The sequence below is a fragment of the Sceloporus occidentalis genome, unplaced genomic scaffold, assembly GCF_023333645.1.
Source record: "Sceloporus occidentalis isolate IW3139 unplaced genomic scaffold, rSceOcc1.0.p SCAF_25, whole genome shotgun sequence".
Classification (NCBI taxonomy): domain Eukaryota; kingdom Metazoa; phylum Chordata; class Lepidosauria; order Squamata; family Phrynosomatidae; genus Sceloporus; species Sceloporus occidentalis.
Genome location: NW_028317005.1, coordinates 14,051,361 through 14,065,571, shown reverse-complemented (window position 1 = coordinate 14,065,571; position 14,211 = coordinate 14,051,361). Strand labels below are relative to the sequence as shown.

Here is a 14,211-nt window from a genome sequence, read left to right as displayed (position 1 = left end):
TCACACGACACCCCAATATGTGTTCAGCAATATCTCCTGAGTACAGTGATACCCCACATGCATGGGTTTGTCATTTTTGGGGGGAACTAAAAGGCCACATTTGGTACGTGTGCATTTTTCTAATTGGAAATTAGATGTGTGGCCATCCTTCCCCCCGTGTTATTTGGGACATTGTTGAATCCGGCCAATTCAATTTACCCCATCAAATCATACATTTTTTAAAAGTAGACACCCCATGGGCATTTAATATGCCAGTATTTTAACTCTTTCCATGCGAGAATTGTTTTAAGCTAATGTGCTAATTTTAGGACTTGCTCACAAAAATATATTTTTTATATATATATTTTAATTTTTTTTTGCCTTTTTTAACCCCTTCGTGACAAAGGCTGATTTTACTTTTTGTACCCTTCGTGACAATGGCTGTTTTATCGTTTCTGCGGTGTTTGTGTTTAGCTGTAATTTTCTCTTAACCCATTTACTAAACCCACACAAGTTATATATTGTTTTTTTCAGGACAAGAAGGGCTTTCTTCAGACACCAAAATTTTTTTCATATGATGTAATTTCCTATAATAAAAATAATAAAATATGACGAAAAATTGAAAAAAAAACACATTTTCTCACTTTTATTTGAAAAATCTTTTATTCATCATAAAAAACTACTGAAAAAACCTGCTAAATAGATTCTACTATTTGTCCCGAGTTTAGAAATACCCAATGTTTTTATATTTTTTTGCTTTCTTCTACACGTTATGGGGCAATAAGTACAAGTAGCGTTTTGCTAATTCAAAACCATTTTTCTCTGAATCTGGTAATTCTGTCTCTATGTGGTATTTGGGGCATCTTTGAAGCCAGCAAATTAAATTTACCCCACCAAACCATATATTTTTGAAAACTAGACACCCCAGGGTATTTTAGATGCTGATAGTTTAACCCTTTCCATGCACTAATCCTACCACCAACCCTTGTCAAAGTTTGGGATAGTAATTGTTTTTGGTGTTTTTTTCACATACTTTGTACTTCAGGTGTGAAATTACAGCTCCTGGTATATGTTGCGGTCACACAACACCCAGATATGTGTCCAGCAACATCTCCTGAGTACATTGATACCCCACATGCATGGGTTTGTCAGATTGTTTGGGGGCAAAAGGGCCACGTTTGGAACATGAGCAATTCAAATTCAGTAGGAATTTTACATCTGGGTAAAGAAAAATGCTTGTACCCAACTATCAGTAGGGACAGGTTACAAGAAAGCCTGGCCTATCTCCAAGAAGGGATTTGATCTAGCACCTTAAGTGGTCCCTCATGCCACGGAATGGACACAGGGGTCACTTGACAGTGCAAATAAAAACGCTTAAAAATGGTGGAGCAAATAAAAGCTAAAAAACAGTAAATGTAACAAAAAATTAAAAAAAAATACAAAAATGGAGCAGGAACAAAAAAAAAATTAAAAATGGGAAACTGTGTGATACAGCTTGAAGCAGTCACCGACACAGAGTGCAGGTTTTCCAGGGCAATCTGGACAGTAAAATGTGGTGTCCTTTCTTTGCCCCCTGCTGTAGCATACCCTGCATCTCTTTTGGGGATTCTGCTTCTTTGCTGTAGGGGGGATTTTAAAAATAAAATGGGTAGCCCCAATTCTGTTGGTTCCCATCACTACTTGGGGACCAGGTGCATCACGGTACAAGATACCTGAAATTACTTCGAGCTGAAACTGCAAAAAAGACAGCTTCAGCCCAGTGTCTGCTTTTTTGTGCAGCAAAAAAGCGTTATAGGTTGCAATTTGCATTAGATAAATTGCAACCTTCTTGTACCAGGCCTTTGTCTTCCTCATAATGAGGTAGGGCTGTAGGAGTTGATCTGACAGATCAACTCCACCCATGTGCTTGTTATAGGCCCTGATGCACACTGGCTTTGTAGTGACCCCAGCTCTGCCACGGACAGAAACCTCCACGGTTCTCTCATCGTGGATGGTGCTCAGCATGCACACCTCTTTTCTGTCCTTGAACTTCAATGCCAAAAGCTCCTCTTGGCGTAGAGCTGAGGTCTCCCCCTTTCCTAGCCGGGTTCGTACCAGGCGTTGTGGGAAACCCAAGCGGTTCTTTTTTATAGAACCGCAAGCTACCGTATCGAAACAATACAGCAGCTTGAACAAAGGGACGCTTGTATAGAAGTTATCTACATACAAGTGGTAGCCTTTGTTCATAAGGGGGAATATTAGGTCCCAAACAATCTTGGCACTGGTGCCCAGATGATCTGGGCAACCTGGAGGGTCAAGGTAGCTATCCTTACCCTCGTATACCCGGAAGGCATGAGTATATCCTGTCTCGCTCTCGCAGAGCTTATACACCTTCACTCCATACCTGGAGCGCTTGGAAGGAATATACTGCTTGAATCCCAACCTTCCTTTATATTTCATTAGGGATTCATCCACGCAGATATTCTTTCCAGGTGTATAAACCTCTGGAAACCTGGCAGCGAGATGGGTAATCAGGGGGCGGATTTTGTACAGCCTATCAAACTGGGGGTCCTCCTTAGGGGGGCACAGGCTGTTGTCGCTAAAATGCATGAAACGAAGAATCATTTCATACCTTTGCCTAGTTATAGTTTGGGCAAAAATGGGGGTACTAAAGATGGGGCTGGTGCTCCAGTAGGAGCGGATGGAGGGCTTTTTTATAATGCCCATTAACATTGTGAGTGCCCAGAATTTAAGAAATTCTGGCACGTCAATGGGAGTCCATGGCTGTTTTGCCCAAAAAGAATTAGGGCTAGCAGCACGGTGCTGCTGGGCATAAATGTTTGTTTGTGTGACAATGTCTCCCAAGACATCGTCTCCCAAAAAAACCTGCACAAATTGCAGTGGAGTGAATCCTGTAACATCAATATTGATGCCAGGAATTCCAGAAAAAGGAGGGATAGTTGGCTTGTACCTATTAGGCGCTACCCATGCCTCTGGTGCACTGCCACGACTACGTGTGGTAGGCGTCCTAACAGCCACAGATACATCACTAGATGTATCTGTGAACTGACCAACGTCAAAATCTGACGCTGTATCAGTGGCCTCAGAATCTGTGGCCAAAAAGGCATACGCCTCCTCAGCCGTATACCGCTGCATGGTAAGAATTGCAGCAAAAATAGTGGGGAAGGAAAGGGTTAATGGCTATAATAAAAAATAAAAAAAAACCTAAAAAAAAGTAAAAAAAAGTAAAAAAAGTAAAAAAACATGTAAAAAAAAAACAAAAACCAAAAACAATTGCCACTATGCAAGATCACTGTTTATGCAGTGATCAATGGCAATGAAGGGGTTAATATTATATGGGTGGCTCTTATAAGAGCCTTTGGATCAATATATATATATTTTTATTAGGGAATACCTGAAATACCAGAACACACCGATCTGTCTCTCTCCCTCACTAGAAGCAAGTGAAGGAGGGGGGCAGATCCAATACTGATCAAAGGCAATGTTTAGAAAACATTGCCTTTGATTTATCAAATCATGATCACTCTTATGAGTGATCTGACCACTAGGGGTGTTATTCACTGGATGTCCATGACATCCAGCAACACCCCCCCGATGATGTCAGCAGGCTCCGCCCCCCGGCTTGATGGGCGCCGCCATCTTGAAACACCGCGTGTGTTTCGAAGACACCGGCACCGGGAAGGTAAGTTGAGCATTTAGGAAGCGATCGCGAGTCGCTTCCTTTGCTAAACAGGTGTTGCAAAGATGCCTCGATACTGAGGCATCTTAGCAACACCAGCTAAGCAAAGGAAGCGACTCGCGATCGCTTCCTAAACCCGTTTTTCGGCGGCGGGCGCCGCCATGTTTGAAAGACGTGCAGTCTTTCAAACATGTTTTTTTTTTGCTCCTAGGAGCGATCGGGGGGGGGCGGGAATGTTTTTTTTGGTGTTGCTCAATGCCTCGATGCCGAGGCATTAGAGCAACACCGTTTGAGTGAAAAAATCGATCACGGATCGATTTTTTCACCCGTTTAAAGACGTGCCGGTCCTGGCACGTCAATTGTCATAATCGTCACGATTTTCAGTGACGTGCCCGGACCGGCAATTGTCACGAAGGGGTTAAAACATTTTTAAGATTTTTTTTCAACTTGAAGGTTCCCCTTATAGTGACATCAGAGGGAAATTATTTTTACATTTTACTGTTTTTTTACTATTTTTTTTCTAATGATTATTAATTTTATTTTATTTTTAATTTATTTTTTTCTAATCACACTGTGATTAGAAAGCTGAGCTCCATTGACTTGCATGGTTGAATGCAGTACCTATATTCAACCTACAAGTGGAGCCAGAGTTCTCTAGAGGGTCAGGAGACCGTCTAGCGAACTTTTTCGTCTTTATTATTTTTTTCCCCGGGTCGCCGCCATCTTGCTGATGGCGAAGATCACCGGCAGCTGCGGCTGTGACCGCTCTCCGGAGCGGTCACAGTCCATCAAGAGGTAAGTGTTTGGTGTCGCTGGATGCCTCCTGATCGAGGCATTCCAGCGACACCATTTAAGTTTAGGAGGTGATCGTTGATCGCCTCCTAAACGCTTTTAAAACGGGCGTCCGCCGCCATACATTGTATGGCGGATGTTGACGCCCTGGGGAGGGGCCAGAGGGGTCAACACCCTGCTCCCACGACCCGGAGGATTCGGGTCTTGAACCGGAGAACCGGAGGAGCAGCGCTCACCTGGCAATCTCCGGGTCAAACCCGGAGAGTTCCCAGGTATGTTTATATGTTATTTGTTCACTGCAGTTTCAATTTCCAACTGGAATACCCACAGAGTAAACTACATTTTAATGTATTTGGTGGCAAAGCAAATATTAAAACTTAAAATTGGAGCGCAGAATATTTCAGAGAAGAGGGAAATATTTGCAGCCCATTATTGTATGTGTGTATCTAAGCAGTGCAATGCAGTTACAATACTAGTTTAAAATGTATGCTGTTGCTTTATCTGCTACAATTCGGTTGTGAAAGGTTATAGTTGGAGTTCTAAAAATAGGGATTGTGGACAACATGAATACATACAAAACGTTAAGCAGTTTACTACCATTCGCAGTTTTGCCCCATGTTGATTTTCAAGCAACTTGAAATCCGGTTGCTAGTCAACTATATTATTAAGTTATTCTGCTAGTAAAAGGCACAAAATACTTCTTTGCATGACACAGTGTCATATTGTACCTATACAAATGCAAATGGTTGTATTGGAATGAGATGTTTCTCCCATTGTTGGCACAGTAAGACTCCACATTCACTCTTAATGCAAGAAAAATGTTCCATTTTGAAAATTCAACCCTTTGTCCCCATGGCAACCTGATCATATAATTATACACAAGGACTAGAAACAAAATGTAAAAACACAACAAAAGCATCCAGGAGAACTATCTTGCCACTAATAATACCCTGCAGATGCCAGATGTATAAAATGCTCAGCAACTATACATTCATATTATGTTTAACTAACACGAAGCGACTTTCAGGTAGATGCTGTGACAAACTCTGTTAGCTGAGGGTCATAAATGTCCCTTGTAGGGATCTTAAGCACAGTCCTCTATTGCAATAAGGCTCAGGAACACCGATTTGCTACATACCGTGTACAAATCAAACACTTCACAACAAAATCATAAAAATAAATCCTAGCTCCCAATCGGAGCCCTCTCTGGCTTATATTTTGCTGCCTCAGACCGGCCAGTCTAAATACTCACTTCACTTCCCTGCCAGACCCAGCTAAGTCATGCTCTAGAAACCTCACCCAGACAGTACACACGGGTCCAAGCAGGTTTGTCACATTTGGCTTGGGGATCTTCTTCAAGGCCTCTTCTTCCCTTGGGGGCACAGGAGAGCTTCCTCTCCTCACAACAGTCTCTCCTCACAACAGCCTCTCAACAGTCTAATACCCTTCACCTGTGCCTGATGTAGGCATTATCAAAGTATTGGACTGGATCCTGAAAACCCCGCATGGGGGCTGCTATAATGTAGTTGTAGTTGGAGAATTAGCCCACCCTGCTATCCAAAATGCTCCACCCCAGAAAAGCATACAAAAGATTTGCAATACGTGCACAAAATAATGACAGAACATTTCCCTGGGGCTGTACAATGTCACCATATATATAACACACACATATCATACAACATGCACCTTTACACATACATATTTTATAGGTATCTATATGTTATCTGTATCATGCATTTTAGCTAGCAGCATATATACAACATACACACATTAGAGGGCGTGGTTATTGGCTATAAGAAAAATATGGATCTTGAAATGGCTATAAAATAGAAGACTATATTTTAATTTTGTATAACACATACTACGATAATACACACTGACATTTACTATGATAATTACTATGAGTATTACATTAATATTCTGAGAACCACAGAGATTTCAGAACCAGAGTATTGGAGAGTCTACCCACCACAGAAAAGTTATCTAGCTCCGCAAATCCTGTGATTAAATTCTCCCATGGCATAGTCATACCTCAGAATACCAGGTGAAGGTCTGCCTGCCTGAGCCTTCAGGTCAGTTTCTTCTTTTTTCTTATTTCTTTAGTGGACCTAGATTTTGCTCCAGGTATAACCACCACTTATGGGAAAAAATAACTTTATATGCCTGGCCACAACCACCCCTTCCACTTACCTTATAGCCTAAATTGTCACATTTAGACATGGAATCTCTCTTTGACTCTGCTTTCTTCATTTACCCTAAGCAAGTTTTTGCTCATATTCTTTCCTCTCGTCCAACCACTTGCCCCTTGATCTTATATCTCCTTATTTCACCCTGTCTCTCTGACCTACTCTTCTTCCTGCCCTAATATATTAATTCTCTCCTCCCTTCAATGGATTCCTCACATCCTCCTATAGACATTCCGCTATAACTCCTAAAAATAAAAATTTCTCCACTAGTCTTTTACATTTTCACTCTCATCATTATACTTCCGCTCGTCATTTTTGGCCCATTCATCTTCAGACAACAAATTTGGTTTCCTGCCCATTCGTTTCGGACAAAAATCTGGGGGGGCATTATAAATTAGGGAAATAAATGTGTTCTCCGACAACAACAAATTTGGGCAACTGTTCTTAAAAATATTATGGAGCTTGTAGAAGCAGATTACAATGATGAATGGGAACACTTGAGTTATAAGGAAAGGCTAGATAGAGAAGTAACAGGTGTTTACATTAGAAAAAAGATGTCTTGGGGATATAATAGCATTATACAAATAGACAATACCAAATGCTCTCTGATTACTTGATGATTTTTAAGCAAAGAAGATTATCATAAGGGAAGGATTAGTTATAGATTGTTGATCCAGTGAGAAATCAGATTGTCATTTTAAAGTTAAGAAGGTATTTTTCCCTTTTTGTTAATTACTACATTATCGGTTTTTTTGCCTCCTTCTGGATCAACACCAAGGTTGAACTTGATGGCCTTGTGCCCTTTCCACCTAAATTACTTTGCTACTATGTTACCTCCACGCCGGCACCCCTTCAGAGACGGACAGTAATATCTGCCGCTAGAGGAGCAAGTGGTTAGTTAATCCTTGTATTCCCTTGAATGCTAACACTAGTAAAAAAAATTGCAGATTCACTAACCTTCATATTTTCTGCAAGGGCGTGCAACTTTAAAATAAGTACAATAAAAACAATAAAACAATGTAATAAAAATATTGTAATAATAATTATAAAAAGAAACAAGGCTCCCCAAGACCCCTCTTAACCGAGTGGGGTGACCCCTCTTTTGCCCTACTCTGCTCTCCTATCTACATCTCTATCCCCATACCCTGCTTAGTTCTTTTTTCCAAATTAAGTGTGTTTGTTCTTGCAAACATGAGTTTTTAGCCAACTCATAAGCACTTGCAATTTGGTGACTAAAACTGGTAGACATGCACCCACAAAACTGACAGACACTCACACAAGAACACAGCTCACAAAACACACAGACTGAAAAGCCCTGCCGCCTAAATAGCGTGGGGCGGCATGTAGTTGTGGGGATAGGAGGTTGGGTTCATCTAGAGGTCAGCTATTGATTTAATAGGCAGGGTCAAAAGTTCAGGAAGTAGTTTAAAAAAAAAAAAAAAAAATAGCCTTGGTTATATAACTTAGAAATTGCTGGATGTGCGCGTGCCGCTTAGTGATTTGCCGCCTTTGCCTCGCGGGCACCTTTGGTGCACCTCGAGACGCCGCGCGCTGCGCAAAAGGCGCGAATCCGTGCTATAAATAGGAGCAGTGGGAGTGCTAGCAGTCATGCCACAAGGCGAACTACTAAGCTGTTGATACTTACCTGTAAAGGCTTGTATTTTCGGCTGTGCAGGAGAGCCGCCGGCGGAAGATGGAACTTCTTCTTGAGAAACTCCGGGAAAAAGCGTTGGCGAAAGGAGGAGAAGCTTGGCTGCAGAGCTGTCTCGGCATCCATCTGGATGAAGACTTGAATCATGACTGGCTGGGGAGTGAGCAGGAGGTCGTCACGGAGGCAGAGTTGGAGAATGTTGCAGCTCCGTTGGTAGTGCCGTCTGCGTTTGAAGAATCGTCACGAGATTTTGCCGGAACATCGAGGGATTTGGCCGCGTCATCGCGAGAGGTGGCCGGTACATCGCGTGAAGTAGCCGGTTCATCGCGGGAAGTGTCCGAAGCAGCGCGGTTTTCGTCAGGAACAGCAAGGCGATCTAATAGAAGAAAATGCGTGAAGTCCACAGAATATGAAGAGCACGGGAGCCGTGGTAAGAAGCCGGTTTCCAATAAAAAACGGCCCCTGCCTCGTTCTCCAGCCGGTAGAGGTGTAGGGGTGAAGCAACAGCTACTCCAGAGGGATGAAGAAGAAGAAGAAAGGTTTCAGGACCGTTATGGGCATCAAGGGATGGCAGCACCCGGTTCTGGACAGCAACAAGAGCGAGAAATGAGAATGAACAAAAGAGAGGCAGAGCTGGGGCTAGCAGCGGTGAGTATACTAATGAGAATTTTAATAAATTAAATGAGCTAGTGGGTTCTTTAGTGGGTTGTTTAAAGGAGTTACAGGGTGCTAGTCCAGCTCAGGCTTGGGATAGATCGGTTAATATAGAGAAGAGGAATGTGATTAATGAATCTTGTATGAAGGAATCTATGTCATGTGAAATTTCAGCTTTGGGTTTTCATTTGAGTAGTACTGTAAAAGAGAAATTATGGTGCAATGAATATGTGGATATATTGTCTTTACTGCCTGCCTCGAAAGAATTTCTATCTAAGCATGATAAGGAGGATGATAGGCGTAGACCGGTTGCTAGGTCATTCAATAATTGGTTGCAAGCTTTCTGTATTTATGCTAGTGTTTATTGCGAAAAGCATAGCGATAAAAGTTCTGGTTTGTTTCAGCACTTGGAATCAGTTTTGGAAGCTTACAAGAATTTTGGCGGGTTGGCCTGGTTCAATTATGATGAGGTGTTTAGGCAAAAGTTATCTGTGCACAAGAATTTAAATTGGGGAATGAAGGACGTGGGTACTTGGATCAGTACTATGCTGCCTCAGAGAACAACAGCGTCTGTAAGGTCTCAGAATGTTTTAGGTCAGCAGCGTACGAAAGGAGTGTGTTGGGCATTTAATGACACGCAGTGTAAATGGCCCAATTCTTGTAAATTCAAGCATGAGTGCACAATTTGTGCGGGTAATCACCCGGCAATACGGTGTTTTCGAAGGATCCAGTCAAAAGATCAGGTTCAGAAAAGCGGAGACGCCGGTGAAGTGGCAAAGAATGCTTCCCTTTTTAGATCAGTACCCAAGCAAGCAGAAGGCTGAGTTGTTGAGGCTAGGTTTTTCAGAAGGTTTTAGGGTGCCAGTTTTTGAAGGTGATAAATGTGTTTTGGTGAGGAATTTAAAGACTTTAGAGGATAATATGGAGATAGCTAAAGATAAAATTAAGAAAGAGTTAAGTTTGGGTAGATTTGAGGGTCCATTTTCAAAACCACCATTTGTAAACTTTAGGTTATCTCGTTTAGGTCTGGTGCCCAAAAAAGAGGCAGGTGCATTTAGGCTTATTCATCATCTGTTTTATCCTAAGGGTAATTCGCTAAATGATGAGGTTAAGAAATTTGAGTACCCAGTGCATTATACTTCATTTGAAGATGCTTTGAAATTGGTTAGAGTTTTGGGAAAAGGTGCTCTATTGGCTACCCAGATTGTTTTTGTTCGTTAGGTTTTCAGTTTGAGGGAAAGTTTTATTTTGACAAGTGTCTGCCTATGGGTTGTGCAGTCTCGTGCTATTATTTTGAAGCTTTTTCATCATTTTTAGAATGGGTGGTAGTTCAGGTTTCTGGTTTGTTTCAGGTTATCCATTATCTTGATGATTTTTTATTTATGGGAAAAGCAGGTAGTGCGGATTGTTTGAAGTTACTTAGTTCATTTATGGTTATTTCGGAATATTTTGGTGTTCCGTTAGCAGCGGAGAAAACGGTTTACCCAACGACTAATTTGCAATTTCTAGGGATAGAAATTGATACTGATAAAATGATTTTTAGACTACCGGATGATAAGATTAGAAAATTGAAAGGAAAGATTCGTTTGGTTTTGGGTTTAAGAAAAGTTACAGTAAATTGTTTTCAATCATTGTTAGGATTGTTAAATTTTGCTTCGAGGGATATTCCAATGGGAAGAGTATTTTCAAGGCTTATTTGTAGAGGGATTGCAGGTAGGAAGGAGCTTTATCATAGAGTGAGAGTGTCTAAACAGATTAAGGAAGATTTGTTCGTTTGGAGCTTATTTTTGGATAATTTTAATGGTGCTGCAGTTTGGCAGGAGGATTTTGTCAGTAATGATGAGTGGCAGTTCTTTACGGATGTGGCAGGAGCCACAGGATTTGGTATATATTGGCAGGGCAGATGGGCAGTTGATAGATGGCCAAATAAGTGGATAAAAGCAGGCTGGACCAAGAATATGTTGCTGCTTGAGTTATTTCCAGTGGTTGTTGCGCTGGAATGTTGGGGTGAGTTATGGATGAATAAGAGGTTGCTGTTAAATTGTGAAAACATGGGGGTGGTATGGGTTATTAATACATCGTTGCCGGTTATAAGTGTATTGAGGCGTTTGGTGTATTTATGTTTAATTTATAATATATGGTTGAAGGCAAGGCATGTGGCTGGGAAAAAGAATGTGTTGGCTGATGCCCTTTCACGTTTTGATTTCAAGAGCTTCCGAAGGTTGGCGCCGCAACCTTTGTCTAAAGGGACTTGGAGCGCTTATACAAAAGCATGGAAATGTTGGTGTAATTTTGTGAGAGGTAAGGGAGTAGATGAATTTGATGATAGGCAGGATTTAGCGCTGGGATTTGTTATGATGTTGATAAATAATGGTTATTCTAGGGCTTTTATAGAAAGGCCTCTGTTGGGTATTTCTTTTTTCTTTAAATTAGCAGGTAAACGATCCTGTTTTAAAGAGTTTCTGATAAAACAAGTTTTAAAAGGTTATAATAAGGTTAACAGATGTGTTGATACTAGGAAACCTATTTCGTTTGAAATTTTGGGTGAATTGGTTAGCATTTTAAACAAAGTCTGTTGGAATGACTGAGAGGCGTTTGTTTAAAACGGCCTTTATAATAGCATTTTTTGGAGCTTTTCGCATTAGTGAATTGGTAGCTGTTAACAAGAAAGGCGGTTCGGGTTTAAAGAAAGTGGATGTCATTTGTGGTGAGAAGTTGAGGATGTTTTTACGTTCCTCTAAAACCGATAAATTGGGTAAAGGTTGTTGGATAGAGTTATCTAGAATTGATTCCCAGATGTGCCCAGTATTGAATGCAGGGTTATTTAATGCTATCAGACCAGAAGGTGAAGGGAATTGGCTGGTTCATGGTTCAGGTACTCCGCTGACTATTTTTCAATTTCGAAGCGTGCTTAAAAAATCTTTTACAGCGCTTGGTTTGAGTGATTATGATTACTCTTCGCATTCATTCAGGATTGGGGCAGCGACTGAAGCTGCGGTGTTGGGTCTGGACAAGTCTATTATTAAACGAATCGGTAGATGGGAGTTGAATCGTTTTTTGGGTTATATTAGACCTAATTTGTTATGAGGTACTAACAATGTTTTCTTGCAGGTCAACAGCCATCTATAGTGTGGATTGTTGGACATTCCTTCGTGTATTGGGTCCAGAACAGAGCGGCACGGAGAAGCTACGGGGAAAATCTGGGTTTTGATAGTAAAAAAGTTCAGTTATATTGGATTGGTATAAGGGGTTTGAATATTTGTCAAATGGAAGCTATTTTATTGGATTATGTCAATATGCTGCCGTCACCAAATGTAATAGTTATTCACTGTGGGGGGAATGATTTGGGGAAAACGAAATCAGTTGAATTATTGTTACTGTTTAAAGAATTAATTTTAAACATTAGACGTGTTTTTAAAGATTCGATGTTGGTCTGGTCCGAGATTATTCCCAGATTAATATGGACTTCTAGACCTGAATTTAAAGCTTTGGAGAGAGTAAGGAGGAAATTGAATAGGTCAATGGAGAAGTTTATGTTGATGGAAGGTTTTATCAGCTTTAGGCATATTGAATTGGAAGGAGGTTGTACTGGGTTATACAGAAAGGATGGTGTGCACCTATCTGATATAGGTTGTGATATTTTTAATGTTAACTTACAAAATATGGTGGAACAGGCCGTGTCTTTTATGGGGTAGGGCCACAAATGTAATGGTATCCATTTGTGGCTGGTGGATGGACTGGTGTAATGGTGTATGCCTTCTGGCTTTTAGGGCGGATGGCTTGGTATATATGTATATATATATATTTATGGTGTTAAGTTATTGGAGGTGAGACTCTGGGTTTGGGCCAAGAGTTTCTTTAAAGTTATGTGATGTTTGTTTAAGCTAAATAAAAGTACACGGCCTGTTTATTCCAATTTGAGTATGTTGTCTTTATTTCAAGTGAATACAGAATAAGGATACAAAGTTTGTTGCAATATCCCTTACAACTACATGGCTCGAACAACTCACAGATACTCACAAAGACACTCATCACTTATACAAGAACTCACAGTGCTTACAGACAGGCACTTACTCACTCTAAAGTCAGCAGAGGTGTCTGTATTTGTCCTGACAGTCAGCATTGGGGCTGCACAATCTGAACAAAACTCAATCTGAACAATCACCTCCACCTACTAAAGCCAGCTCTGTGAAGTCTTCTTGGAGGCAGGATTACCTGATATAAGTGCAATAGTTTGACAGAGCAGAATCTAAAGGTGTGAGCATTTTTTCATGGCTAATGCAGTATCAGAAAGAAAACATCTCGCTGTGTTCTTAACTACAAATATTTCTAATATTTTAAGAAACCTGGTTTTTCCAGGAAAAGCAACTGGCTAGAATTGGATAAAATTCCAAGTTAGTTCCAGCCAAAAATGTAGAAATTGTTGAAAGATTTGGGTTTTATAATAAAGATTTGGGTTTTATAATAAAATTAATGACGCTATTAAGAGTTATGGAGAAACAGAAATGGTATTCAAGTAATGCATGCACATTTTATCTTAAACCTCATAATTGAAAAATGTTACCGTACAGTTTCATGCAATAGTCAATTCCACTCCTATATAATTAAAGTGTTGGGGCGAGCCACGCTCATGTAGGTGAGCCAGAGCCTGGAAGTTCCCAGGTATGATTACTAGATACCCTATTGACTACATAACTACACCGTAAAGATATAATAAATCTATGAAAGACTGACTGGTTCTTATGTTCCTTCAGATTCTTTGTTTCTATGTATGTCCTTCCCATCTCTATTATGTATTGTACTTATGTACATTTGTATGTTATTAACGTTGTATTATTGAATGACATGAAAAAAATAAGAAGTAGGCTCTCTCACAAATTAGTCACACAGGGTTGATTCAGGGGATGGCTGTCGGAAAGGACAGATGTCCACAAAGAATAACAGATAACATAGGAGATCTGAAATGCAGTCAACATGGGCTGGTGAATTTGGTGAACCCACTTGAAAAGGGTCATAGGTGGCCCACAGTAGTGGTGCCAAACCTTGCACAGTGTGTATTAGATGGTGGTCTGAGAGTATGCATGTGTGTTAGGCTGTGGTGTGAGAGTAACAGTATATAATTCTGTGTATGTATGTATGTGTGTGTGTTAGCTAAGGCTGCAACAACTAATCGATAAAATCGATAATAATCGATAATGAAAATCGTTGCCAACGAATTTTTATCGATTATAAAATTAGGGTTTTTTCAGAGCAAATGCTCTGAAAAATAC

General features: G+C 40.6%; 1 non-coding gene across 1 annotated transcript; it reads right to left on the bottom strand.

Moving 5' to 3' along the window:
* Nucleotides 1-1,213: 1,213 nt before the first annotated feature.
* LOC149300432 (small nucleolar RNA SNORA35) lies at nt 1,214-1,343 on the bottom strand. Its single transcript, XR_016272319.1, has one exon. It is a non-coding gene; the product is annotated as a small nucleolar RNA SNORA35 (small nucleolar RNA).
* Between the last annotated feature and the right edge of the window lie 12,868 nt (nt 1,344-14,211).